We start from the raw sequence: 9,133 nt of genomic DNA, 5'->3' as shown, positions 1-9,133 counted from the left end.
GAAACATGTAAATAGTTTTTTTCATAGCTGAATAGTGTTTGGAGAGTGTGTAAGTATGCTGATATATGAAGAGTCAAGATCTCATCCATATTATTAATTTTTAAATATTAACATAAAATTTTAATTGAAATAAATTATAGAAAAATGAAACTTTTTTAAATAAGGAGAAATTTTGAGATATCAGGTAATACCGTCGAATATCGACTGCCAAGTAAATTTTTTATTTTATTTTTATTTTATATAGTTTAATTAATTTAAATTTATTTTTTATAATTTTAAATATTATAATTTTATATATAACTTAACTATTATAATTTTATTTTTTAACTTTTTTTTTTTGTTGCTTTCTTAAAAATGTGACCTGTCTTAAATGTGATAATTGATTGTTAGGAAGAATATATAAAGTCACGTGGATAATCAATTTCAAAATTTTGATTATTATTATTTATATAATTAATTAATTATTTAAATTATCTTTATTTTATATATAGTTTAATTATTTTAAATTTATTTTTCTTATAATTTTAAATGTTGTAATTTTCTATATAACTTAAATGTTATAATTTTATATATAATCAATGTAAAAATGTGACATGTCTTAAATGTGGTAATTTTGAAAATTTGATTATTATCATTTATATAATTAATTAATTATTTAAATTATCTTTATTTTATATAGTTTAATTAATTCAAATTTATTTTCTTATAATTTTAAATGTTATAATTTTATATATAACTTAAATGTTATAATTTTATTTTTTAACTTTATTTTTTTAGTTGCTTTCTTAAAAACTTGATATGTCTTAAATATGGTAATTGATTATCAGAAAAAATATGTAAAGTCATGTATGAATAATCAATTTTGAAAATTTGATTATTATCATTTATATAATTAATTGATTATTTAAATTATCTTTATTTTATATATAGTTTAATTAATTTAAATTTATTTTCTTATAATTTTATATATAACTTAAATGTTATAATTTTATTTTTTAACTTTTTTCTTTTTTTTTTACTTCCTTAAAAATTTGACGTGTTTTAAATGTGGTAATTAATTGTTAGAAGAAATATGTAAAGTCATATATGGATAATCAATTTTGAAAATTTAATTATTATTATTTATATAATTAATTGATTATTTAAATTATCTTTATTTTACATACAATTTAATTAATTTAAATTTATTTTTATAATTTTAAATGTCATAATTTTATTTTTCAACTTAATTGATTATTGTCATTTATTTAATTCTCATTTTTCCCATTAATCTACTCCCAAGATGTGCTATATGTTGGACTTGGAGAAATTAAATGCAAATTAAATTTGTGTTTTGAAAATTATGTTAAGTGAGTAAGATTCGAATTGTGTGGCAAAGCTGAGAAAAAAAGAGAAACTTAATGGTGGCATGTGATTTGATAAATTGAGAGAAATAGAAGAATTTGAAGGAAGAAAAATTAATAAAAGAAAGCAAATATCTCTCTCTCTTCTTCTTCTCCATTCCCGTTTGACCCTTCCATTTCCTCTCTTCTCCTTTCTCGATTCTTCTTCTCAAATTTTCGCTTCTTCTTTACTTTTATTTAGTAAATTTAATCGTATTTTTTTTACCCAGTTTGATCTTCTGGTATAATATAGCACCACTATTCTGTCAAGTGAGTGATGTGAATGCAACTAAAAAAAATTAGGCCTTGAGGGTTTTTGTGGTACGCACATATGAGACAAATATACGTGAAAATCTAAAAAAAAAACGTCTACCCTTGAATGCATATTTCAGAATAAAGATGTTGGTTATCGTTTATTCTTTTTTTTTTTTTCCTATTATTGTGTAATTTTTGTATTTTTTTACGCATTACTTATTGTATTACATGTTAATTTAGGTTTATTTTTTTACATAGTTTCGGGATAGAGTTATATGCTTTTAATTGTTCGTCTACCCTTAAATGCATATAAGGAAATATTTCAAAATCTGTAATTCTTTTATTGTATTTTTATGATTATAATACGATTATTTTATTTATTTATTTATTTATTTATTATGATTTTCATTTATTGTAACTACTAAATTATATAACTTTCACTTTAATAATTTTTATTTTTTATGATATCCATGCATCGCATGGGTGATCCACTATTCCAAAATCCATAAGCAAAATATGGCAAATTTATACAGTATACTTTTACAAGAAACACTGTTATCTGCTTTAACCATTCAAAACCCAATAGCAACTGTTATATTGATTTCATCTTCACGGCCCGGCCGGGCTAGGGGAAACATTTTTCCCTTTATGGACAAGATTGCTTGATGCCAATCCCTGATTCTTTCAGTCCCCTCCTCAGTGTCCTCTCCCAATATGGACAATACTGCTGATAAAAATGAAAGCACTTAAAAGAACACAGACCAGTAGTCTAGGAAACTATCTAAATAAAATTAAGAAAATCCTATTGTTTGAATAAATGGGTAATATGATAATATCTTGTATGTGTTTTCCTAAAGATTCCAAGCATGGGATGCCTTGAAAAATGGCATCCCCACCAATTTCAAGAATGGAAGCAGAACAGTCCTCACTTACCATGAGGTTAGTTGTGTTTGCAGAATTAGTTCTTGATTCTGTAGCAAGGATTTATCTGATGTCTTTCCTAAGGTCTCACTCACAGGTTTACAGTTTCTAACTATTAGTAATCTTTTCTCCTGCCTGTGGTTCAGCTGACAGCGGATAATAATCACACGAGAGTCTGTTCTTGCTTTAGTGTTGAATATTGATTCAAAATTGATGATTTAGTGGGTTGATTGGGGCAAAATTCTGTTTACTGATTTAGTGGGTTAATTGGGTCAAAATTATGTTTACTAATTTAGTGGGTTGAGATAATTTCATTTTTTTTAAATTTAAGTCCAACAATAAATCTTATTTTCTTGTTATTCAGTTGATATGTATTGCCTATTTAAAGGCATGGTGATATGAATAAATATAATGAGGTTACAGCCTTTCACATTCATGTTTTTTTTCAGTTTTTGTTCGTTAACTTCATAGTTATCAATGTCTCTAAAATTTTAACAGTGGTATCAGAGCATTCAATGATCTTAAGGGGCCTGTGAGAGAGAACTCATCAACTCCTTTATTTCTATAGCTTCCACCAACACATAATCACTTTCACCACCAGTTTTTTATGGAGAAAATTATTAAATATGGGCTATCAAAATGAAAGCTCATTTGAGAGGTCTCAGTTTATGGCAGTGTGTCGAAAGTGAAAGGGAGATACCTCCGCTTGACAACAATCCTACGGCAATTGAAGAGGAAATGCTCTTCTAGTTGGTGAGAAGTGCACCAAGAAGAATTTTTTGGAGAGAAGTGCTCCATGAAACTGAATTGTTTTTTTTTCAACATTTGAAGGAAGTATTGATTGTGATGAGAAGTGCATCAAGAAGTGAAGAGAAGTGCTTCACAATTGGGAAGAAATTTGGAGAGAAGTGCTCCATAAAATGTTGAAGTTTTGTAACTTTAAATCAAGGAGGAATGTTGAATATTGATTCAAAATTGATGATTTAGTCGGTTGATTGGGTCAAAATTCTGTTTACTGATTTAGTGGGTTGATTGGGTCAAAATTATATTTACTAATTTAGTGGGTTGAGATAATTTCATTTTTTTTAAATTTAAGTCCAACAATAAATCTTATTTTCTTGTTATTCAGTTGATATGTATTGCCTATTTAAAGATATGATGATATGAATAAATATAATGAGGTTACAGCCTTTCACATTCATGTTTTTTTTCATCTTTTGTTCGTTAACTTCATAGTTACCAATGTCTCTAAAATTCCAACATTTAGTCACAACCATAGTTCAGATGTTTTTGTTCTGGGGCTGATATTAAATTACTGTTTGTAACGAATAACGATCCCTCCTTTTTTTATATATATATTTATCTCATTTTCATTTCCCTATTCATTTGGCACAATATACAAGTGATACCGTGAAGAAATTTATATTATCCAATCTGAGTCGCCTGGTTCAACAGCTGAACTCACGGAAAGAGGATCGTATACTTTTCTGGAAAGGAGACGTTTTATATTGCAATGCTGTTAGCAGTATATCATTGAATTTTTCCACCTGATTCTTCAAGGGAAATAGCTTTCTTAGACTATTTGGCCTATTCTCAGTAAAGCTACGACGTGTACATATGCATGTGAAAGGCTTTCAGAAATGTTGAGCTGATGGTTTTAGTTTTCTGACTGTTTTTGCATCTATAATCATTTCTTTTGCACTATGCTTTTTGTTTTTTCTATGAGGTCTAGGTCTTTCTTTTCTAATTCTGTATTGGGCAGCTGGCCTTTATTTTGATTTACAATTAAAATGATTATTGCTTGCTTTGTTGTTCATTGTAAGCTGTTTGCAGCACTTTTTTGCTTGCATCAATAAATTGTTATTGTAATTTTCTTTTGATTGTCTTTATTTTTCCTTGTAATTAAAGAGTTATATTAAAAAAATACTCGAGCAAACTCATTGCATAGCCAATCGTATCCAAGAGTCTCGACTAGTTTGGGGGAATCTTTTGTTTCTGTGAGGTCAGAAGGATCAACTACAGTAAAAAAGCGCCATGAAATAGTCTTCACAAGTCAAAATCCTAATCCTAATCCTGCACGACAACATCAAAACTCGAACACTGACGAGAATCATGGGATCGATGACTCGAGCGATGAGTCTAGCGCAGAGGATGATGAACTGATCGTCAGAATCGACTCACCAAGTAGGCTTTCTTTTCACCAAGCTTCTTGAGATGGCTTCTTTTACCTCCTGAGTATGTTTATCTGTTTATGGCTCCATTGCAAAATATGAATGATGTTTATACTTTGATAGATTGCAACGTGTGTCAAAGAACATATATAGAAAGTTAATAATAAGACATCCATTAAAGGCTTTCTCCTGAAACAACCAGCATTGAGCATTCAATACAAAAGTGGCCCAACTTAACAGTATACTTTATTGAAATTAATTAGCTTTTATTTTATTACTAATAGTATATTTCACATCTCATTTTAATAATATTTTTTTACATTTAAGATTATTATTTCCATAGAAGTATTAAGTAAATTATTATTACATATATATATGTGTGTGTGTGTGTGTGTATCTGACCATCATGTAAAGCAAAGAAAGTTTTTGAATGTAAAATAACAAATTTTGATCGGAACTATCTTGAAATTAGAACTAAAAATTATACCTCAATACTCTCTCTCTCTCTCTCTCTGTATATATACATACAGAAAAAAGGGATAATATAATATGGGTAATGAAAGCATAATATCTATTTACAAAATCATTTTTTGTTTTGACTGTTATTTCTCTCTGTTTCTTTTATATCTAAGAAACATGTATAAATGTCTACTCTTAAAGAAGGTAAAAGAAAAAAAAAATTCAAAACTTAATAATCTTATAATTATGAATATATATTAATCTGTCAGATGAATTACATTAAAAAGAACACTTGTACTTCTCTTTAAATCCCCTTAAACCAACCATTCCAAATTAATTCTGTTTCAATTTCATGAGCATTCCAATTACCGACCCAGTCAAAGAGTTCGTTCCATCTCTCCAGTGGCAGTGTGCACTTTGTTGACTTCCAACTAATGCCTTGAAAATGATAATAGCTAGCAAGCACAAAAACAAAAAAATGTTGCTTTGTGTACTCTTGGTCACTTTAAACTGATGGTTATTTTATTCCTCCCGAGAAGAAGACAATTCACCAAACTTTTCACCTTTTTTTCTAAAATAGGTTTTAAAATTATAATAACCAAAAAGAGACTTTTTCAGTATTAGAAGGTGTTGGGAATTTTTTTTTGGGTTTTTAACTTTTAACAGATGATGATAGTACTAGTGAGAAGTGTAGAAACTCAAATTTTAATGGAATGGAAGATAGGAAGAAGGGAGAGCTCAAGAAGTCAAATTCATGCCTGGTAAGTTCTAGACCCTCAACTCCTACTGATATATTGTGAAAAATAATAATATAATATATACACAGAAAGGGAGGGGGAGAGAGAGGGGGTGAGGGTGGGGGGCATTGGGCTTTGCCTTCGTGACGAAGTAAAAGCAGAACAAAATGGGATTGCGAAGGGAACACGGTAGTTTACTCGGTGTGGGAGAGTGAGACTGCTCTCCCCCTCTCTTATCTCTCTACTCGCTACTAATACGCGTTCCTCTTGTGTATCCCTTCAAGTCGGTGCTCTTCCCTCCCCTACTCTCCGATCTTTCCTCGTTCGTTCTCTCTGTCTCTGTCTCTCTGTCTCTCACGCTTCACTTCCCACCTACCACAACAACTATATATATGCATACGTACGTGCCTCCTTCCCCTCAACACGTCGCCGCCGAGCCAAGGCCCCTCCGCCTTGCCCTGGTGGCGGCCGGAACAGCACCTCGTTTGATTCCGCGAAGGGGACGGGTCCTGAGGAACGTCCTGAAACTGGTGTTTTCTTGTTTCCGGCCCCCGCCGGCGTCCAGGGTGGCCCCTTCTTGGTCTTGATAGCGGCGGCGTTTTGGTGGAAAGGAAACACGGTTAGAGGTGGGGTGTCTCTCTCTGTCAAGGATGCCTCCCTCCCACGCTCGTAAGTGTTTGGAATAGAATAAATTAACTTTGTTTTGTTCAGATATAAATTGGGTGGATCCGGAGGAGTTTAGATGATGATTCATCTAGCTAGCTACGCTTCGTGTAACTGTTTCTGTCAGGATGATAATATGTTGTATTTGTGTAGTTTGATTTTGGATTCTTTTGTTGTTTCATTTCCAAATATAGCTTCTTCATAACAGACCCGATCTTTTTTCTCGTGGTCTTTGTAACTGTAGCTCTCTCTCCTATGGAAATGGAATTCTGATTATTGTTTGATTCAGACAGACTCTCTCTCTCTCTCTCTCTCAGGTGGAATTGTTTTCTTCGAAGATATGAGTAAATAAGGTCTCTGTTTCATTTCTTCTTCATAGGCCCTGTTTCTGTTTCTGTTTCTGTTTCTGTCTTATATTTGTCTTTTTCTTTTCTTCTTTTTTTTGTGAAACTTAGGAAGATCTATCTATGCTTGATGGGTCTATCGGATGAGAATGGAGTGTTTGTATTGAAACGGGGTGAAATCACTCGACTTCCCCTTTCTGCCCCAGAAACAGCAACCCTTTTCATTTCTTCTAATTGCATCTTCTTGTTCTTCTTCGTTTTGCTGCTGGATCACAGCAGTTGCCTTGGACCTTCAAACAGAGAACCCGTGCCTTCTATTTCTTTCATCTCTTCAGAGCCCATGTCTTTTTTTTTTTTTGGCTGTGATGAAAGCAATAATTGTAAATACAAAAATTACCCCCTTTAATTCTTTAACATTATCATATAGGCAAAACTGGGCATATTTTATGATCAGATAAAAATACCCAGGTACGTACCTCCGAATTTCAATATTTTTACCAAATATGAGAAGTCATTATGTACGTTTGATTTGCCTTTGAGCCACAAAAGTAAACCGTCTGCTTCTTGCCGCTAGGTGGCTGGCAATCATTGAGAGAGCTGTTAATGCCACTGTCCATGCGGTTATCCCCTGAATGCTACGGCTTCTAGCTTGACTGGTGGCCATCTGCATAAATTACTTATCCAGTTTAAAAGATTCCAGAGTAACATCACATCACAAATCCCTAGGCGAAAATTGGCGTGTTGATTGGCCTAAGCTTATGATTTTTCAAAGAGATGGTTTGAATTTATTAGAGCCTTTTTCAACAAGTGGAGAACCGAACAGAGGGAAAAGATAAAAGCTAAGAGCAGAAGCAAAACCCAAATTGCCTTCCTTTTATCAAATCGTCTCCCCACCACCACCACCACCACCACCACCACCACCACGGCTGCGTACTATCCAATTTCTGACAGGGCTACAAATTAGTTTTATTATAAGCCGGTTTTAAAAGATTTTCAAACCAAGGGTGTCTGTCAAAGAGGTAAACAAAGTTGCTTATGATTCACCTTGACATTTTCTCTCTATAAATTTTCCCTAGAAAGTCAGAAGAAAGGGGGAGCTTCCATCTCATATCATCACGTGTTATATATCTTATCCAAGGAAGTAAAAACAAAAGAGGGAAGGGACCCTCGAAAGTTATTCAAACGTGTCAAGTGCGCCCCCCACCCCCACCCCATCGAACCTTTTCGGCACAGCCTAGGATCGAGCCTCATCTGTTGCCATCCGAACAGCTTCGAAGCCCACAAAATTTAACATAAGATTTAACCCTTTATCGTAAACAACTGCTTCCATTTAACCATTTATTCCTAATCTCTAAATAAATTTTATTTTTACTTTAACAGTCATATATATATATATATATAATCGCGATTTGTATATAACAAGTAGTTATAAAATATGATGCACTGTCTTGAAATTTGACCCAGAAAGGTCGGGGGCAAGAAGGAGAATTAAAGTTTGAATATTTGACCGGTCAAACATCTACCAGTTCCGGTTGACTGCGTGCAAACCACGCTTGTGATGATGCAAGCATTTCTTAGGCGACAACGTCTTACGTCATACGGACGTCCAAACTTAGATGTCATCTTTTCTTTTTGAGTGCAATTTTGTTGGTCACTTTAAAGGTTGACCATCACTCTCATTATTTTTGTGAGGAAAAAAAATAACGGAATGATAATTAAATATTATTTTTATACTATTTTATTATTTTTTACCTTCACAAAAATAATGAAGATGATGGTCACTCTATTAAAGGAGTGAACAAAATTGCACTTTTTCTTTTTCACAACATATTAATAGCAATCAATACAGAGATATGACATCATAAGTATATGAAAAATGATAAAAATTAAAAAAAAATTATTAAGATACGAAAACACAATAATATATATTATTATTAATATTACTATTACATAATTAAAAAATTCAAATTTCACATAATTATACAAATAATTAAAATAATTATAAAAATGTTAAATATACCCCAGGGCCCAAGTTGTATCAGCTGCCGCATCCGTAGCCGCCGACACAGTACAAATACCGACACGACCCTTTTCTTGACGTGTCCGAGCTACTTGCCTATCAAAGCCAAAAAAATTTACGATGTTCTTGGATATCACATACTAATAAGCCTCACATACTAATAAGCCACTAGGAAGCTGCC

General features: G+C 32.1%; 1 long non-coding RNA gene across 1 annotated transcript; it reads left to right on the top strand.

Moving 5' to 3' along the window:
• Window positions 1-5,969: 5,969 nt before the first annotated feature.
• LOC127809493 (uncharacterized) lies at window positions 5,970-8,657 on the top strand. Its single transcript, XR_008025122.1, has 2 exons — window positions 5,970-7,400; window positions 7,507-8,657. It is a non-coding gene; the product is annotated as an uncharacterized LOC127809493 (long non-coding RNA).
• Window positions 8,658-9,133: the final 476 nt, after the last annotated feature.

Source organism: Diospyros lotus, chromosome 9 (assembly GCF_014633365.1).
Source record: "Diospyros lotus cultivar Yz01 chromosome 9, ASM1463336v1, whole genome shotgun sequence".
Taxonomy (NCBI): domain Eukaryota; kingdom Viridiplantae; phylum Streptophyta; class Magnoliopsida; order Ericales; family Ebenaceae; genus Diospyros; species Diospyros lotus.
This window is presented reverse-complemented; position numbering and strand designations above follow the sequence as displayed.